The sequence below is a fragment of the Mustela nivalis genome (genome assembly GCF_964662115.1).
Source record: "Mustela nivalis genome assembly, chromosome: 13".
In the NCBI taxonomy this organism is placed as follows: Eukaryota; Metazoa; Chordata; class Mammalia; order Carnivora; family Mustelidae; genus Mustela; species Mustela nivalis.
This window is the reverse complement of record NC_139032.1, coordinates 87,103,473-87,122,701: the sequence shown is the minus strand read 5'-3', so window position 1 is coordinate 87,122,701 and position 19,229 is coordinate 87,103,473. Positions and strand designations below refer to the sequence as shown.

The following is a 19,229-nucleotide window of genomic DNA, read 5'->3' as shown; positions in this document are numbered from 1 at the left end:
TGACCCACCCTTTTCCCATGCCAGAGAGACCCTGCCCTGGAGGGTCACCCAGGCCCCAGCTGGACCCTGGAGTGGGAGACAGAACAACAAAGCAAAGAGAGCAAACACCTTGCCTTTCCACAAGGGAAAGATACAGACTGGGCTGGGTGTCAGCCTCTTGCTGTCTAGAAGATGAGGGACCGAAATTCCTTGCTCCTGGGGTGTGGAGGGTCGGAGCTCTCTTTGGAAGTTAGAGAATTTATTTTTTTTTAAGATTTTTATTTATTTATTTGATAGAGAGAGATCACAAGTAGGCAGAGAGGCAGGCAGAGAGAGAGGGGGAAGCAGGCTTCCCGCTGAGCAGAGAGCCCGATGTGAGGCTCGACCCCAGGACCCTGAGATCATGACCTGAGCTGAAGGCAGAGGCTTAAACCACTGAGCCACCCAGGCGCCCCTGGAAGTTAGAGAATTTAAAAATCAACAAGACCAAACCTTGTAAACAGCCATCCCCTCTTGCAAAGAGATGAAATGGCTAAGGAAACAAGGGAAAAGGAACAGACGGCGGGTCTGCAGCCCAGGTACGGAAGAAGGAGACTGGTGAGGCCCTGAGGAAGTGAAGGTGAGCCTCAGAAACTTCCCGAAGGAAAGCTCTTGGGGGATAGGAGTGTCTTCGAGAGGAGCCAGTGAAGAAAGGATCCGGGAGGTCTCTGAGCTTGGAGCTGGGATCTTGGAACCGAGAGGAGGCAGCCCAGGCTGGGACTGTGGCTCAGATGCTGCTCCCTGGGCAGCTGCAGGCAAGTGCCTCAACCTGTCTAGAACTCAGTGTTCACTATCTGTGAAATGGGCATGGCAGAGCACCAGTATTAGAATGGGGATCACAGAATCAAGATGGAAAGGGCATCCCCTCTTCCCGTTCCCCTCCTCGGTGGCCTGTCTGTGGCCACTGCTCCCCAGGGACGGAGAACTCAGCCTGGTCCCCGGAACTCACGGGGCTCCATTAGCCACTATTCTTAAAAGCTCCTCCTGACCCTGGAGGCAGCACCGGCTGCCAGAGAACTGTCAGATTGTTCAATGCACCTGCCCTTTGACCTAGCCATTCCATTTTTAGAATTTATACCGCAGAAATACTCACACGGGTGACAAGGGAAGAGGCACAGGAAATCCACTGCATCACTGTTGATAACAGCAGAACTTTTAGAAACCACCCAGATACCCATCCGGGGAGACCTACAAGATAAATCCCAGCCTGGATCCCCAAAACAGAGGCAGCCCGATTGCCCTGGGCTTTCGCCTGGAGGGCAACTGCCCAGGAGAACACTTTGGACTCACAGCAGACCACACTGGCGGCCAGACACACTTTTGTAGTGTTGAGACACTTAGATACAGAGCTCATCTTTTACCGCAGCATCACCTAGACTTGATAACCGATACGGATTTGGAAAACCACATTCTGCTTCAAGGGATGCCAACAGACCTTCAACAAGTCCCTTGACTCCTCCAGGCCTCAGTTTCCCCGCATGCAGGGTGGGGCAGGGGTGTCTTATCTCCACTGACGAGGGACCCATGCTGCTCACATTCCTGAACCCCAAAGGCCTGAGAAGTATTTGCCAGCACTAAGGGCCGCTCACTGAACACCGGCCACTGGGCGGACCTTCTTGGGGACATCTTGGAAAATCATGGAATCCTTAGTGGCCCCAAGAGGCTGGCAACACCATTAACCCCATGACCCCATGAGGAAGCATGATGCTCAGAGAGGTGAAGTCACTCGCCCGGGAACACCAGCATGTGTGACTCCTAACCGCTCTAGTGACAACCCCCATCTGGTATTTTAATTTTTTTCTTATAAATGCAACTAAAAGAAAGACCACCAGTGACAACTTGAAAGAACTTAGCACAGGGATTCTTTTGAAAGATTTTCTCTATTTATTTGAGAGAGAGAGAGAGAGAGAGCACAAGCAGGAGAGACAGACGGAGAGGGAGGGAGAGATCTTAAGCAGACTCCATGCTGAGTTCAGAGCCAGATGCATAACTCGATCCCAGGACCCTGACATCCCAACCTGAGTCAAAACCAAGAGTCAGATGCTTAACCGACTGAGCCACCCAGGCACCCCAGGATTTTCTTTCTTAAATTTGTCATCTTTTAAGCATGCTGGTCAAGAGCCGTAAGTACATTCACCATCTTGTGCACCTGTCACCTCGCCCATCTCCAGAACTTTCGGTGTGTTGCTGAACTCTGTCGCCATGAAACATCGGCTCCCCACTTCCCCTCCCCCCAGGCATTGGCACCCACCGTTCTACTCCCTGACCCTCTGCGTTTGCCCCTTCCAGGGGCCCCACACACGTGGAATCATGCGGTATTTGTCCTTTGGGGTCTGGCTTAGTTCACTTAGCAGTCCACCCTCCTGGTTCATCCGCCCTGAAGCAGGTGCACGGAACCGCCTTCCTTTTTAAGGCTGAATGATATTCCCTTACACAAGCCGACCACAATTTGTTCAACTACCGCTGATGGACTCTCGCCTCATTTTTACCTTTGGGCTCTGGTGCGTGACGCTGCTGTGAACACGGGTGGGCATATATGTGCTTGAGCCCCTGCTTTCCATTCTTTTGGGTCTATGCCCAGAAGTGGGATTGCTGGATCACATGCGAATTCTATTTTTAATTTCTCGAAGAAACGCCACGCAGTCCTCCACGGTTCCGTCCCCAGCTTCGCACTGCGAGGTTCCAGTTTCTCCAAGTCCTCACCAACCCTGGTGACTTTCTCTGAAGTAGTACCTCGTGGGCTTTTGCTTTTCATTTCTCTTATGATCCCTGGGGGAATAAGTATCTTTTTAATGCAAAAAAAAAAAAAAGGAATTTTTGAAATGCCACTGGTGAGCCTATAGCAGTACGATCGTCTGGACCCACTTCCACGGGAAGAAGATGCCAGGGACTGGGGTGCTGCCCCATTCCTGGGGATACTGCGGCCACATGTCCTAGTCCTCAGCTCCCAGACGGGTGAGTGAGCCTTTGCTCCCAGGGAATGCAGCGTGCCCAGCACCCCAATGAAGAGGGGAGGGCAGAGGTCCTACCTTCTCCAGAACTCTGCCTCTAATGTTGCAACCTCTCCTACCCCCCACCTCCCTGCCCCAGAAACTGAGCTGGATCTTTCCAGCGCTGGCTGTCACTGTGACCCGGAGTCCCTCCCCCCACCCCCTCCCCCCGACACAGAGCAGAGTGGAGGCAACACCCCAGCCAGGCTTGGGGCAAGGAGGGGCGGGTGTCGTCCCCATGTCTCTTGGCCTTTCCTATCCACCCACGGGCACCTTTGGGTGCGGGACAAGAGCGTGGTCTTTGGAGCCAGACGGACTTCAGTCTGGGTTCATCGCTGGGTTCATTCACCAGCTGCGTGACCTTGGATAAATCCGTTCCCCCTTCCCCTGCAGCCCTCACTTTCTCCTCTGGAAAAAGGCTGAAATGCTGCTTGGCACACAGTAAGCACTCAGCAAGGACTTCCTAGAATCACCAGCATCATCCTCCTTATCACAACATCCACACGAATGGTCAGGTCATGCCTGTGTCAAACATTTCAGGGCTCTCTATTGCCAGGAGGAGAAAGTCCACCACGCTCGTGGACTGGCGGGCTCTGCCTACACTGGTCCCTGTCAACATCTCCAACCTCCTCTTCCCCTCGCGTATCACATTCCAGTCACCGGGGCTGCCCTCCTGTCCATCAGACACCCAGCTCTCCTTTCTGCCACAGGCCCTTTGCGCGAGCTCTTCTTCCTGCCTGAAAGGTGCTTCCCCCAGCCACTCCACTCCCATCTCTTCAACAACAATTAACCCTAAAAGGCCCTGTCTCACCTCAAACATCACTTCTTCAGAGAAGTCTTCCTGGACACCCCACCCCCCATCCACTTGGGAACCCTTGCCCCACCCCCGACCCCGTAGCACTTCCCAGATGTGCTCACGGTGCTGACTTGGTGCTGACTTGCGTAGTTACTTGAGGAATGTCAGCCAGCCCACATGAGTTCCACGAGGCCAGGATCCAGGATCGTGCCTGTTTTGCTCCTTGCTACAGTGTCGCACCAGTGACAGGGTTGACCCAGGTGCCCCCCACCTCACCCCCCCCCGCCAAATATCAGTCAAATGGAATTATTAATTTCCAGAATCTCCCTGATTTTGGAAACTAGGATTCTTTTCAACAAAGACAATCCATTCCCTACATAGCTCAATAAGCTTTAACTTTCATACCTCGGATGAGACAAATCTGCGAAAACCCTCAGCTACATCCTGTGTCCTAATTTCTCAGCTCAGAAAAATCTGGTGGCTGCACACGGAGCAGCTGCTCACAGTTCCCGCGGTGCCTCCTCCCGGTCCAGCCTGCGGCCGCCCCTTCCTCAAAGCACAGGAGAGGCTTGGGGCTGCTCCGCGGGTCACCCCTTGCTTGGGGACAAACGCCAACCATGAGTAATGGTGGGTCGCACAGGGAGATGCAGATGCATTTTCAGCCCCGTCAGCGAGAGCAGCGAGTGCTTCGGTGGCCCCTTGCCCGGGGTGAGGGCCTGACTCAGCGGTCCGCATGCAGCAGCCCCCAACCAGCTGGGGAGTGAGGTCACAAACCCCAAGGGGGTCGCAGGGCAGGAAGCCTCAAGTCACCAGAATGCTCGAGTGCACTGACTAATCCCTCCTTACACTTGTCCATTGTGCATCCACTACCAGGAGCCGCGCGCTCTGGGAAAAGCCCTATGAAGACCCAGGTCCTGCCCTCCTCTGGCAGGAGAAGCACCTCGACCTCCTCAAGCGACAAGTCAGGGCACACACACCGGAATGACTTCTAGGGGAGGCGGGGGCTCCCTAGGCTCACTTCCCTTGCTTCTCTGGGTCTCCTCAGGCCTAGGGGCAGCAGGACTGGCTTTTACAGGATGCTTCGGGAGGCCTCTAGGGGATGGGGCATTTGGACACGGGCAGTGTGCATGTCCATTCAAAATGCTCCTAATGAAAGAACTTGCTTGATTCTGAGATGCCACATAGTTCCAAGGAACAATCCCCGTGGGCAGGACAGTGCTGATGGCGGTGGGGGCCAGCTCAGGAAAGTGACACCCACCCTGGGGAGACCTGGAAGAAGGGCGGCGTGTCCCAAGACACGTGTGAGTTGAGGGAGGACGGGGGGTCACTGCCTGGTTGGGCTCCATGTTGAGGCCTGGGGGTGAATGAGCCCCCCCACCCCCCACAGGGAGGCCGGGAGGAAGGAGCGTGGCCTGGGGGTGTGGGGTAGGAGAGGGAGGAGGGCAGGAACACCTGGACTGTCATATTCACAAGCTCACACATGCTCGCGCATGCGTGTAGGCCCAGGTGCAGACCCGCAGAGGGCTCCTCTAGGGAGCCTGCACCCTGTTTCCTGACCAGGAATCCCAGGCACAGGATTGCCCATCAGGCAGCGGAATCTGCCCACCTCCCCCCGCCCCCCACCGTGATCAAAGTCCTCAGCCAGGCAGAGCTCCGGGGTGCCGCCGCCTTTCTGGATCCTTACTCCTCTTTGCTGCCTGGCCGCTGCATCCTCCCCAACCCCGCCCCCCCACCGCCCCCCCCCAACCGTCACCCCCCCCCCACCGCGCCCATTCTGCAGCTGGGGCCACAGAGGCTTTCTCTGGAAAGGGAAGCAGGTTCCGGTGGGGATGGAGAGGAGGCAACGGGCTGCATTTCCTGAGAAGGGAGGCCAAAACCACAGGGAGATGGAAACCCTCAGGGAAATTCGCACCCCAGCTGCTTGTCGCCCGAAGACAAGAGCTCTCAGCTGCTGTCACATGGACACACACATGCACCCCGACACCCACATGCACACCGACACACACATGCACACTGACACACATGTGCACCAACACACACAGTCCTACCCTCGCACTAGCACACGCTAGCATGCCGAGGAACACCCCGACATGCTCATAATGACACCCTGACACAAGGCACTGGCACTGACATGTGCATGAACATGCACACACAGGTGCGCACACGCACAAATGTAAAACTGTCAGTCTGTCCGCCCTCGGCTCTGGAATGGCCTCTCCTGAGGCTGCAGCCTCCTCTGCGGACCATTCCGTGTTCCCGTGATCCTCCAGGGCCGCCCCCCAGCTGCCACATCACCTGAAATCCTGAGAAATTAGGAAAGATTCTTTAGAAACTCACACCTCGAATTTTAGGCTTAAAAGATATTCGGAAAACTGGGGCTCAGTTCTCAGGCTCAGGCCGGGGGTGGGGGGTGATCTTGGGATTCCAGGCAGGTGGAGGCTGGTAGGAGGGGTCTGGGGTGTGACTGGGGGAGTGGAGAGCTACCTGCCGCTAGCAGTGGGGGGCGGGGCGGATTCCGTGGGTTGGGGGCAAACTCCAAGGAACAAGAGATGGCTAAGGGCTGTGGAGGTCAAGGACATGGGTCTGGGAGTCCCAATTCTCCCACCCCCACCATATTCACTCCGCAGTCCTTCCCAAGGGGCTTCTCTCCAGAGAGCCTCAGTTTCCCCATCTGTACAATGGGTGCGACCTACCCCAGGGGGCTAGTGCGAGAGTTCAATAACGTCATAACTGTAAAGTGCTAAGCCCTGGAAGCCCCAGAAAAGAGCTGGGAGTGGGATGGGAAAACCTCGCTCCGGTGCCCCCGCCCCCTGGCAAAACCAGGCTGAAAATAAGCAGCATTTTCCTTTTCACTGCGGCTGAAACAGCGCTTCCCGTAGGACTGCGCCTGCTTATCAGGAGCAAAGCCGCTCTCTCCGCCAGAAGGTGACTGTGGGGGCTCCGGCTCCCCCTCCAGCCTCCAGCCCGACTCCCACGGAGGAAACGCTGAATTTTCTCCCGCGTTCAGGTTTCTACCCCCCACCCCAACCCCCAAACAATTTTGCATATATTTAAATCTTCTCTGCTGTTTCCAGTCTGAGCCGCTCCCCCCCCACCCACCCCCCGAAAAAGAGAAAAAGAAATTACAAAGCCCGTCATTTGTCTCCGTCCCCGCACCCCATCTATCAGGGCCCGAGCCGGTCGCCTGGAAGGAGGCGCGCGCCCGGACGGCCGCTTTAATGGGGCGCCGCGTGTGACTGTGCGGCCGCGGCGGGCGCAGCCGGCCGGCATTTGCATACATATTAAACGGAGCAGTAAAAAATGCAGACATGCAAACCATTTGGACGGGCTCCTCGGCGCAGAGCCTGCCAGGAAATCAATCTTCTGGTTTCTTAAAGGAAACCTGCTCGGGAGGAGGTGGCGAAGCCACGCAGCCTGCAGGCCGTGGGAGGGGGCGGCCGTCATCTGTCCATCTGTCCGCTGGAGCCCAGCCGGCTGCGGGGGGTCCTGGACGGCCGTGGCCTCCGTGGGCTGAGGACAGGGAGCAGGGGAGGACGCGGAGTCACCATCAGCCTGGGCATGGGGCCTGGCTGGGCTGGCTGTGTGCCCTAGAGCAAGAGGCTTGGACCCTCTGATCTCCCCTCCCCCGCTGGCAGTGATCTTCAGCACAGCGACTCCCCGCCCCCAGTGGGTGCTGCAGATTCTTCCCTCACTCTGTGACTCTGGGGCTTAAGTGACTCAGCCTAGGTGGCCCAGCCCTCTATGCAGAGCCAGGATCCCAAGCCAGGTGTGAAGACCGGCCACGAGCACAGGCTCTGGAGGCAGGGGGCCTGAATTCGAAGTTAGGCTCTACTTCTTCCAAGCTGTGTGACCCTGGACAAGTGGATCAACCTCTCTGTTTCCTGGGGAAAAAATGAGGCTCTGTCTACCTCCTTCTTAGGCATGTTGTTGGGATAAATTAGGTCAGCCATGGGCTGACATGAAGGAAGGAATCCTTAAGCGATGGCAGAACAGAGCGCAGGAGGGTCCTTGGTGTTCCTGGTGTGGTGTTCCAGGTGACAGTCCTTCTCCAGGTCTGCATGGCCTGGCGAGTCACTCCTCCCTTGAGCCTCCTTACCTGTAAACGGGGTGTCTGAGTCTCATAGGAATGTCTAGCTCACACGGAACACCTGCCCCGCCCTCCAGACATATGGGGTCCCAGCACCTCTGCAGCTCTTTCCACCAGATGTGGCCCAGGCGGCACCCAGGGCTGCTGAGCCCATTAACCATCCTCTGGCAGCTTGAGCAAAGTCCGGGGCCCGGCTGGCGGGTGGGGTGGGGGTGGGGGGACACCCTGAGCAGGTCCCAAATGGACTGAATGTCTGTGGGACCAGGAAAGGCAAGTGGCCCAGAGCCTTAGAGGAAACAGCCTGCTGCTGCCCGTTTCACTGACCCTCTCCCTTAATTCCACTTTACACAGAAGAAAACTGAGGCTCTGTAAGAGGCCTCGAAGTTGGGAGGAGGTGGAGCTAGGATTCAAATCTGGTCTGAAGGAGACCGTAGAGGCCGCCTCCCCAGATGTCCTTAGTAAACACTGTCAGTGGACAGAGCTCGTTCTGGGGTGCCGGGGAGTGCCGCGTCTCCCAGAGAAGGTGTGTGCTGGAGGAGAAAGAAATTCCTTTCTGGGCCTGGAAGGTCCTTCCTTGAAGGGGATGGGAATAAGGAAGGAAAGGGGGCTTTCGAGAACCAGCTCAAGTCTGCCTTCCCTCCATCCGTTCACTCCACACTCCTGGAGGTGAGGAATGGAGGTGACCAGGGTCCCCAGGACAGGCTAAGCAGTGGGCAATGCTAGGGAGGTGATGGGGGTCGGGGGAGTGCTCAGCCCAGTAAGAGCCACCTTCTTCTCTGGGCCCCTAGGACTTGAGTGGAGAGCCAAGGCAGGGCTGGGGGGCGGGCTGGGAAGGGGTCTTCGCCTTCAGTGGAGAAACCATCCCAGCTGAGCAGGACGGTGACCTCCACGCTCTGTGAGCTGCAGTCTGGTGCCATGGGAACAAAAAAGGCTGAATCCAGGGTGTGATCCTGTCCAGTGGGGCCTCCCTGTGTGACCTTGGGCAAAGGCCCTGCCCTCTCTGGGCCCAGAGGGCTGAGCTGACTGTACTCCTCTGTGTCTCCTTGGAAGCCCTTCCCTTTTGCCCCTGGCCTCCAAGCTCTACGGGGCCTCTGGCCCTCCCGCCTCCTTCTGCCTGCTCCGAGGACTGGCCTCCCCCACTGCCGGGCAGGCGGGTGGAGGAAGCCGGCGAGGCGGGAAAAGGCGGGAGGGGCCGGAGTTACAGGAACCGGCTGGGGCCCGGAGATTGCTCAACTGGGGAGCCCGGCCCGGCTGGCCTCCACAGGCCTCCACTTCCACCAGCCCGCCCTCCTTCCTAGCTCTGCATTGCAAACATTCCTCACCAACCTCGGCTGCTGCAGCCCCGGAAGAGGGAACTGCCGCAGACACAGCACGAGGCCGCCAGAAACACTTAACCCCTTCTGTCCTTGCAGGCGCAGAGCCTTTGAGGCAGGAGGATGGGACAGAGGAAGGGGGGGGGCGTGTCGCTCCAGGCTCCCTGTGAGCCAGTCAGGGGACCCCCTGCCCCCCCACCCCCACGGCTGGCCCCAGGTTATGAACCTTAATCAACAGGCTGTCTCCAGTCAAGGGTTCACTCAGCAGACATTTCCAGAGCACTCCTTGGGGCACTGGACCTGGGCATCAGACAGGGAGGTTCTCACGGAGCCTAGGTTCTAGTATGTGTTGGGGAGAGAGGGGTTGTCAAATAAAGAGGAGCTTTTTAGATCATTACAATGATGAGTGCTACAAAGGAAAAGTACGGAGTGAGCCTGGGCATGAACTAAAGTGGCTCAATGAGGCACGGAGGGCTTCCTGGAGGAAGTGACATTTTGGGAGCCCTGAGAAAAGGAGAGGGTGTGTTCTAGGCAGAGGATTCAGCAAGCATGAGGCTCTGGAGAGAAGAGGGAGGGAGAGGTGGGCATGTTGTGGTCCGTGTGTCTGAAGGAGAGAGGGTAAAGGGGTAGAGAGACCTCAGATGGGAAGGTTTGGCCGATGCCAGACTCCAGAAGGCCTTGGGGCCACTCCCAGCCTCAGACTGTCCTCAGAGGGCGGTGAGGAACCAGGGATAGGTTCTACCTGGGGAATGACACAATCAAATCCAGCTCTAGGCCCTACAAATCCCTCAATTGAAAAACAGAACCTTCACAGAGAGAGCCGGCTAGCATGTTTTCAAGTACAAACTAAATACACTCTAAGACCAGAACACCTGAGCCACGCCAAAGTGCCACCAACAGGAGACATTTCATACGGCAGTCTGGCAGCCGCGTCTGGCGCTGGATTCTCCCGGGGGCCTGCATGGCCACTCGGGAGCTGTACCGTTCCCAGGCCAAAACCAGAGCCCACCGGCTCAGGGCGGCTCCTCCTACCACCATGGTAGTTGGTCCTTTCCGCGCCCCGGACGCGACTCTGCAGACAGCTGGAGCTCCATAAATGCAGTTAAAAGGAGCTGAGAGATCATCCGCGGAGGAGTCTGCCCCGTGGCTCCCACAGAGCGACAGGGAATGAGTCAGAGGACAAAGCAAGCTACTAGGAAACTTCTAGCCCATATTGCTTTCACTGTGGACCTGTTTTCTTTTCTTTTTTTTCTTCTCCTTTCTTAATGCAGTATTCTTTGGAACGCTGACATACCAAGGAGAGGAAAATGGAGTTGCCCTGATTGGAGAGGAAGGTGGGGGCAGGAGCGGGGAGTCCTTGAACTTACCCCATGCACGTGCCATATGCACTCTGTGTCTTCCTGGCCGGCCCCAGGTTCTTCAGAATGGACCAAGGGCCGGCGGGGGAGTCCATCCCTGGACTTTAGGGATGGAGAAAGTAAAGCTCAGAGAGGCTGAGGCACTTGCCCAGCGTCACCCAGCCCCAAGGAATGGAGCCAAAGGGCTCCCACGTCAGCCTGAGCTGAAGACTTTCCATTGGCACCTGCCACTCCGACCCCCTCTGTCAGCTCAGGCCCCAGCTGAGGGATCAGGAACCAGTGCCCACATTTCGTCTCCTGAGAGTCCGAGTCTGGTCTCTTTGCTGGGACAGCACGTGCAGCCAGAGCTCCCCAAGTCCTGCTCAGCGGGTTGAGACGTCTGGGGGGAAAACACACCCAGGACGCTCCCTCTGTTAAAATCAGGCCCCAGCAGGACAGGAAGGAGCTGGGCAGGCTCCGTGCCCGCACATGCCCCAAGCGGAAGGAGAGGCTGTGTTCCTTCCAACCCTCTGGGGTCACTCAAACAACAGCGGGATGTCTGTTTTGGGGCTCCGGCCCGCTCTTGGTCACAGAGCAAGGCTCCTTCCAGGCAGTGATGCTTCTGTAAAGGTTCTTAGAACCTGGGGTGCCACCGGCTTTGTCGGGGTAAAGTATTCCAGGGCCTTCATGCTGGTCCAGGGGTCGTCTCTTGGAATCAACACAACATGAGGGGGTTCACCAGCATCACCCCATTTTGCAGAGGGGAAACTGAAAAACATGAAGGCACTTGCACAGCTAATAGCAAACAGGCAGGCCTGGGATGCAGGCATGTCCACCCCGCCTCCCTGCCTCCCGACCTGGACATGGGACCAATTCTCACAGCAGTGAGACTCCAGTAAACCCAAGACTCCCCTAGTTCCCCCAATCCCGTGTCTTGTTCATGTACATGAAGCCAATATTTTATCTCATCTATTTACCACGCATTTGTCCATCCCAAGTTTACTCAAGCAACCCTACAGGGAAGGAAGTATGGCAAGGACCTGAGCTCTCCACCTTGCCAGCCCCGTGAGGGCGCCATCTTGGGAGCCCTGTATCCAGCCCCGGTCAAGCCGTCAGATGACGCAGGCCCCCACAGTCACCTTGGCGGCAACCTCAACAGCGACCCTGAGACAAAATCATCTGGCTCACTCACTTCTCAGTTCCTTACCCACAGGAACTTTGAGAATAAAGGCTTATGGTCTTCAGCCACTAAGTTTGGGGTGATTTGTTAGGCAGAGATAGGTGATGAACACAGGAACGGGGAGACTCTGGTTATGAGGGCCTTTCACAGACTTGGTTCCCAAAGTGTGTTCCGTGGGGTACTGAGCCCAGACAAGGTTCCAAAAAAGCACCTTCTGTCCAATGTGCACAGACTGTGACTTGAGTCTCTTACTCGAGATTCCCAGGGATCCTTGGCGTATCCCAGCAAACCCCTCTGGGCGAGGAGGCCCAGGCTTCTCCTAACCTTGCCTTTCTCAGGAGTCTTTGTGGAATTCTGGCCTCAGAGCTTCATAGCACTTTTTGGGAAATAGAGCCAGGTTGTTAAGACAGCAAGTTCCTTGAGTATATTAAAGGATTGTGCCCTGGGTAAAAACAAAAACACCCCCAGCCTGACATTCAGAACCCAGCCTGTGGTATTCTACACAAAGACACGGTGGCCGGCCCGCCATGACAGACAAGCTTGTCTGGGCCCCTTTTCCGGTTGAGGGGCTGGTTTGGCCTGGGGCCCATCGGTCCTGTCAGTCTAACACGTGGGGGGTACTGGTCAGCAGAGCCAGGCCAGTGTCTGGCCATGGACCTCAGACCATTAGGGGACCGTATAGGACTCCGATTTTGGTTCCCAAACTCTGCAGCTTCGGCCCTCCTGAGTTCCGTAGCCCCCCAGCACGTGGGCCCCGCTGCACACTCCCCACCCCTCCGGTGGGTGAGGCCCAAGACCTCGATGCCAGAGCCTCAGAGCTGGAGATTTCTCAGTGGGATGCTACCTACCTAAAACACGAACTGCTGGAAAATAGCATTTGATATAGAAAAAATTCATTTTACAGGCAACTTTTTAAGAGCGAACTCCCCCCCTTCAGCGAGGGAAGCTGTGCAGAGAACACGGCATTCTTTTGGGCCCCTGGGGCTGTGTGGGGGTGGGAACAGAGATCTTTCTCCACGCTAGGAGCCAGAGGGCTTTTCTTTGGTTGAAAACATAATTTTACCCTCATGTTGCTTCGTCTTTCCTGGCCTGGATGTTCTGGGGGCTCTCAGGCCTTTCTGGAGCCAGCCCTTCCGGACACTGGTGGCCTGTCCTCCTCCTCGGGCCAGAGGGGGCCCCAGCAGCTGTCTCACCAGGGAGCCCCGGCCCAGGCCAGCTGCATCCGAATCTGCATTCGGACGAGATCCCCCGGTGACCTGGGGCACATTAAAGTTGGGGAATGCTCAGATGTACCCCAGAACTGTCATATCCAGGGGCCCGCAGCCTGCCGGCCCCTGGACTCCTCCCTCCCCTTCCAGGCTCTCCATCCCATCACAGATGGCTTCTCAGAAGGGCTCCAGGCGCGCTCTACCCCCTCTGCACCCCCTTTCATCACAGACGTGGTCAGAGCATGAGGGGTGGGAAGTCAGGAGATCTGGGTAAGAGATAATGACAGCAGTATGGACACCCAGGCCTTATAGGGCACTCACAATCCAGGAGGGAGGCAGTGAGACCCAGAAACTCAGAGAGGGGAAGCCATCTACCCAAGATCACACAGCCCGAAACCATCAGGGTCACGATGTCTCTACCGCCACCGAGCTCTCCAGAGCACCCTGCTGCGGGAGGACTCCCTCGGTGGGGAAGTGGGCGTGGCTGCAGGAGTATCACAGAGCTCTGCCTCCATCCAGTTTAGTTTAGCCCCACAGTTCCCAAACTGGGTTCCCTGGAGGGTGCCTCAAAAACCATCTACGGCGGGGAGGGGGGGTGTCTCCACATTGTTTACAGCCTCTTGGAATGTCCCACGGTCACCACGTCTTTACTGATGGCCAGGCCACCGCGAGCTACACGCACATACCGTTGCTTCACGTTGGGTGGGGTTCCAGCCCCCCACGCCCTCGCTCAGACTCTCCAGGGAAGATGGGATTTGGAACAGGCATCCTTGCTGCCCTTGACTAACATACAACACAAAAGCTTCCACTGCTTCACAAATGCAGTTTGCTTGTTGGACAAACATGGGCCTTGGGGCGAATAACAGCAGGAGAGACTTTTCTGGAGGGGGTGTAGAGACGAACTCAGAACTTTGAGATACTGAAGGGTGGTCACGTCTCTCCATTTTTTTCAGCAGCGGCACCTGCTCTCCCATATTTTCTTCAAAAGGATGCGGGGCGCCTCCCCACCCCCTCTTCCCCCTGCCAGTGCTGGGCTGCTGGGGTGCAGGGACAGCCCCCGTGGGTGCCAGTGCTGGGCCACCACAGGCTGCCCTGGGAAGCAACGGATGACAGGGCGGGGCTGGTGGCAGCGTGCACCTCCCCGGTCCCCGCTGGGATGCTCTTCAGGCCACATTCTCAGAGAAAGCTGTCCTTGAGGATGATGTGCAGCCTCTTGTTTGCAGGTTTTCAGGGGAGCGTGGTGGAAATTAGCCACCGAGGAATGTGAATTTCTTGTAGAAAGCTGCCAGATAGGACACCGGGCCTCTCGGTGCAGCTTCCACTCCGCCCCGCACCTGCCTTTCCATCTTGGGCACACGGGTCTGGGCTGGTGCTCCTCCCGCTCCTTCTCGGCCGACCCTTGCCCTCCATCCCTCCACCCCTCCCACCTCCAGCCCATACCCACAGCAGGGGTGAGGCCTTACAGGGACCGGCCAGGAGCACTCAGAGGTTGAAGACCGGGGCTCTGAAATCTGGTGGATGCAGAGGCTTCGCAATCAACAGACAATCTCACCTTGCAGCCTGTTGCCAAGACATGCCTCCCCCATCTGAAGATGTCTTGGTGGTGGTGGGGACCCCAGAGCCCAGGGCCCCTGCAAGGTGTCCTTCCATCAGGGACTCTGGGCACAGGAGGGGGAGGGGCACGGAGCTTTCATAACAATGATTCACACATGTCAGAGTAACAGGAGGTAATAGGAGCTGGCGACCTTAGTTCAAGACGGTGGAATAGAATGGCTAAGTGAAGGCCAAGCAAACGGGGCTTCAAATACAACGTAAGAGGGTCTGTTCTGAGATAGAAAATGCACCATCCATCTGAGCCACAGCGAAGGGCCTAGAACTCTGATGCCGGAGCACCAAGGAGGGGACTTTTAAAAGCAAGGCTCTATGGGAGTTTTCCCAGTGGTTCTTTCCAGGACGGATCAGCCCCCCAGGCTTGCATGCCCCCTGGTGCGCCAGGTGTTTTCACCAGTCTGTGCTAGGACACGTGGCTCCTCCGGAGGGGACCGCTTCTGGTTCATCTTTATGCCCTAAAAGCCCGATGCCTTACCCTCAGTGCTCCAAGTCCCGAGGGTGTGTCTCCCCTACCAGGCTTAGCCCCTATTGGAAGTAGGGCTCCGTTCTGTTCATTAAGAACAAAGTGCCCACATCCAAAGCCTGGCCTCGCAGTTTCTCCCTGCGGGATCTTCAGCAAGTCACTTCTACTCTCTGAACCTCCTTCTCCTCACCCGGGAAAAGGCCATCCCAGGGCCCTGGTGTCTCGTGAGGTTGCACTAGAGTGGCCCGAGAAGCTGAAGAGTTTCTTCTCTCATGCCTAGCAAGCAAGACACGCCCTGGAGCGAGATATCACCATCCGGTCTCCCAAGGGTCCAGTGCAATGCTGCGCACAGAGCAGGGGCTCAGGTGTGTTCAAACAGATTTTCTGTTTTTTAACCAACATTTCTTAAAGTATAGGGATAAAAAATCTTGCGTTATTTGTGGAAATTTGGTGGGGGTGGGGGGGTCAGGGCAGAAGAAGAGAGAGAATCTTAAGCAGGCTCTATGCTCAGTGCAGAGCCTGACACCAGGCTCAATCTCACCACCCCGAGATCATGACCTGAGCTGAAATCAAGAGTTTGATGCTTAACCAATTGAGCCACCCACGTGCCCTGATAATGTTATTTTTTTAAAGGAAAAAACTTGACCTCTTTCTCCCCACCTACAGCCAGGCATGAAGATTGGTACACGCATGTCCCCATTTTACAGATGAGGAAGCCAAGGCTCAGAGAGGTCAGATGAGGTCCCCAAGGTCACTCAGTGGTAGGGTCAAGCTCTTAAATATTAGCATCTCGGGTTTCTACCCCCTGGCCTCTCTGAGATGCTTGCTTAAACCCCCCAGAACCAGGGGCCCCATCACAGAGCTAAGCAACAGTGACCAACTGTACAGATGAGTTAACCCAGCCAGTAATCATAGAGTAAGGCCATATCCACTTCAAAGATTTCTCTGAGTGGGAACCAACAGCACAAAGAAGAAAGGTTTGAATCGGGTCACACAGAAAAACCACCAACTCCGGACGAGTGCAAATTCCCCAAGACGGAGCCAACTCTGGCCAACTCCCGTCTGATTCCTTAGCAAGCAAGGAAAAGGTGGGGAAGCGCTGGATTCAGTTTAGAAGGCTCCCTGGGAATCAGTGTGAGACCTGAGAACAGTTGGTGGAGGGTGGGGGTGGGAGGCTCGGTGCTCTGGAGCTTTCCTGAAGGGTCTCTCAAGCAGCTGGGTAAGTTGGTGATGAGAATCTGGGCTCTTAAGCCACACAAACCTGCGGGTCCCTCCTGGCAAGCTGTGGGACCTCGCTGACCTTCAGTCTCTTCATCTGAAACGAGTCTGGCAAAGCTTTGCCATCCCACTGCATCTCATGGAGATAGTGCTGGGTGCTGGGTGCTAGGGTCTAAACAACATGCGTCTACCGAGCATGCGCCGAGCACTCAGCCAGTGAAAGCTGCTGTGGTCTCTGGGGTTGTTGCTGCGACTCCCTGTAACCTGAATAAAACCGAGCAGCCTCGGGGCCCAGTCTCATCCCCACAGGGCCATTCCAAAGAAACAGCAGTAGAACGTCATAAATCATTGGGAAGTGGTTTAAACCCTCCGGATTTCTCACAGAGATACCGAAGGGGAATTCTTGGGCACACCACCCACAAAAGCATCCTCAAGGCTCTCTGAGCTCATGCATCTGCCTGGAACCTGACAGCAGCTGCTCGGACAACATCCCACTCGGCTGCTCCTCCCTCTCACTCTTAGAGACGCAGGGGCTGCTGGGCCGGGCTGTGGGTGCAGCCTCTGCCCTCACTGGCCACGTTGCTTGATTGCTCCAACAACCTCAGTTTCCTCGTCTGCAGAATGTAAACAACTACAGTCCTGCCTTCAAGGAGTCCTCGTGGGGGCTCTGTGAGATAATGCCTTGGAGCATCTCAGATGGGCAGACATAGCCAGGCTGGGAAGTATGAGTGCGAACCGTGACGATTTCCTTCTTCTGCCCTCCCCTACCTGCCTTTGGCATTCCACCCCTGTTAGGAGCTCTGGGCAAGGTCTCCTGCCGGTGAGTCTGGGCTGGCCAGGTCCTGGCACCCAAGCATCTCCACCAGCCCCTGGCCGCCACACGGAGCACAGGAAAAGGACTGGTGCTAGGCAGGCAGACTCTGGAACTTTCTGAGGAGGTGGCAGCAAGGGCCAGGGCATTAAGGTGGCATTCTCCCTCCCCGCCCTCCTGCCCAGAGACAGTGAGTGTCCCCTGGGTGTCACCTCAAAGCGTCAGTGCTCAGAGGGCCAGGCCAGTGGTTCCTCAGGCACCTGGGGCCTGCTGAAACATGGGACTGACCCAGGCCACTGATTGCCCTAAGCCTGGGCACATGGCCCAAGAGGGCTGCCAGGACCACTGGAAAGGCCCCACATCCGGGACCTGCATATCTCCCTTCCCAAGGGACCTGAGGTTCCAGCGCTCACAGGGCTCACAGACCACCAGGACCACAGAAGGTGAGACCTCCCCTCCCCGCAAGGACGCACAAGAGGACCAGCTGGGGTTCCAGGACGCACAAGAGGACCAGCTGGGGTTCCAGGGAGGGCTTCCCAGAGGAGAGTCACAGAAGGAAAGTGTTGGAGAGAAAGGAAGGGAGTTTCAGGCAGAGGCTGGGAGGAAGAAAGTGGTGGGTTCCTAGAACAGAAAGAAGCTCTCTCCTACAGTCACCTCTGGCCTCACTCCCACCATCCCATTTGCAGCGCGGTACCTCCTTGGGAGGTCAGAGGACCAGAGCTCTTACTCTCAATTCACAGACGGGGAAGACCAGTCCTAAGAGAGAAAGGGACCAGCCCCCGCTGGGACTAGCGCCTGCATCTCCTGGCTCCCAGCTCAGGTGAGAATCGAGATGCAAGCCTGGGCCCATCGCACCCCTGGATCTGCCGCAGGGTTCGTCAGCCTGCCACCATCACGCCCATTTTACTGGTAAAGAAACTGAGGCTTAGGGGCACCCCACCATCCCTTCAGTCCCGCCGTCCTAGTCTATCTCCGGGGATCTAGGACAAACCCGAGGTGCCCAGATGCCCTCCTCAGGTGGGGCAGGAAACAGCCAGAAGCGGGTGACTCAGCAGTGAGGCTGGAGGGAGCTCCCCCCCACCCCGCAACGGATTGCAGAAACCAACACCAAGCCAGGAGAGGCAGAGGAATGTGGGTGGGGATAGGATGGGCCTCCACGGGGGGCCAGTCTGGGAGGGGCGCAGGGCCCTAGGCAGCCCCCTCACTCAGTTCCGGGTGAGACCCCGGCTTCCCGAAAGACACCACCCCCAGCTGGGCGGGGAGAAGGACCACTGCCTCCAGGCCGCCCAATCAGATGCACTCCCAGTCTGATGGAGGAGGCCGCCGGGGCGGAGGGCTCCCGGGGCCTTCCCCGAGGAGCCCCCGGGACCTCCCCCGGACTAGGCGCCCCCCCCCGCCCCCCGCCCCCCCCCCCCAGCCTCATTAGCACCGACGCCCGTCGTCCTCCCCTCGGCTTCCGGTGGCTCCAGAATGTAAAGGTTAAATCCTAACCTCATCTCAGCAGTTTCTCCCGGCTTTGCCTACCCAGCGCCAGTTGCTGGTAATTATATGCATCTCCGAGCAGCCAATCAGCTGTCAGACTGACAGATACTGATCTTTTCGTTTTATTTTTAGCTCTGTGCTTCCCCCTCTAGTTGCAAAAAAAAATTCTGTTTGTTCTGTGTGCTGCTGCCTGGCTCCCAGCTCTGCAGCCGGCTCTCATCTCTTCAGCCGGGCGGGAGCAGGAAGCCACAGGGCTGGAGCCTCCTGTCCTTCCAGAAATGGGGGAACAAAACATCCCGGCTGCCCCCCAGCTGCGGACCCCGGGCTGCCATGGGGAAGGGAGGAGGCCGGGTGCCGCGCGCAGAGGCGCCCTCGGAGCCTGAGGGAGCGGGAGAGGCGCTGTACTTGGCCTGTTGGCCTTGGACGGGAGGAAAGCAAGTCCTTACCTGCAGGCTGCGGGCTAGCAGAGAGAGACAGACACAAAACTAGACTGAGAAGGGGAAAGAGAGGGCAGTGGCAGGGAAAAGACAAGCTCTCGCCCCCTGGAAATACTCTCCCCCCATGCTTCCCAGAACTAAACAGAAGGGGGCAGGAATGGCTGCCAGCCCGGGGAGCACTGGAGTGGGAGTCAGGAGGGGGCTTTCCAGCCAGGCCTGCAGGGCTCAGGCATGGGGGGGGGGGGTACCTGGGTCACCTCTCCCAGGCCTGGGGGCCT

At 57.1% G+C, this 19,229-nt stretch overlaps 1 long non-coding RNA gene across 2 annotated transcripts in view; it reads right to left on the bottom strand.

The window, feature by feature from the left end:
* The window catches only part of LOC309846634, a 29,980-nt gene extending 11,421 nt beyond the window's left edge, over positions 1–18,559 (bottom strand). Inside the window, exons 1-3 of one of the 2 annotated variants that reach the window (XR_014302025.1) lie at positions 7,121–8,086; positions 5,974–6,107; positions 2,508–2,787 (exon numbers count right to left, since the gene is read on the bottom strand). This is a non-coding gene — a long non-coding RNA (uncharacterized lncRNA). Of the gene's footprint in view, positions 1–2,507; positions 2,788–5,973; positions 6,108–7,120; positions 8,087–18,523 lie in introns of those variants that run through there. The other variant, XR_014302024.1, reaches the window with a different exon arrangement.
* Between the last annotated feature and the right edge of the window lie 670 nt (positions 18,560–19,229).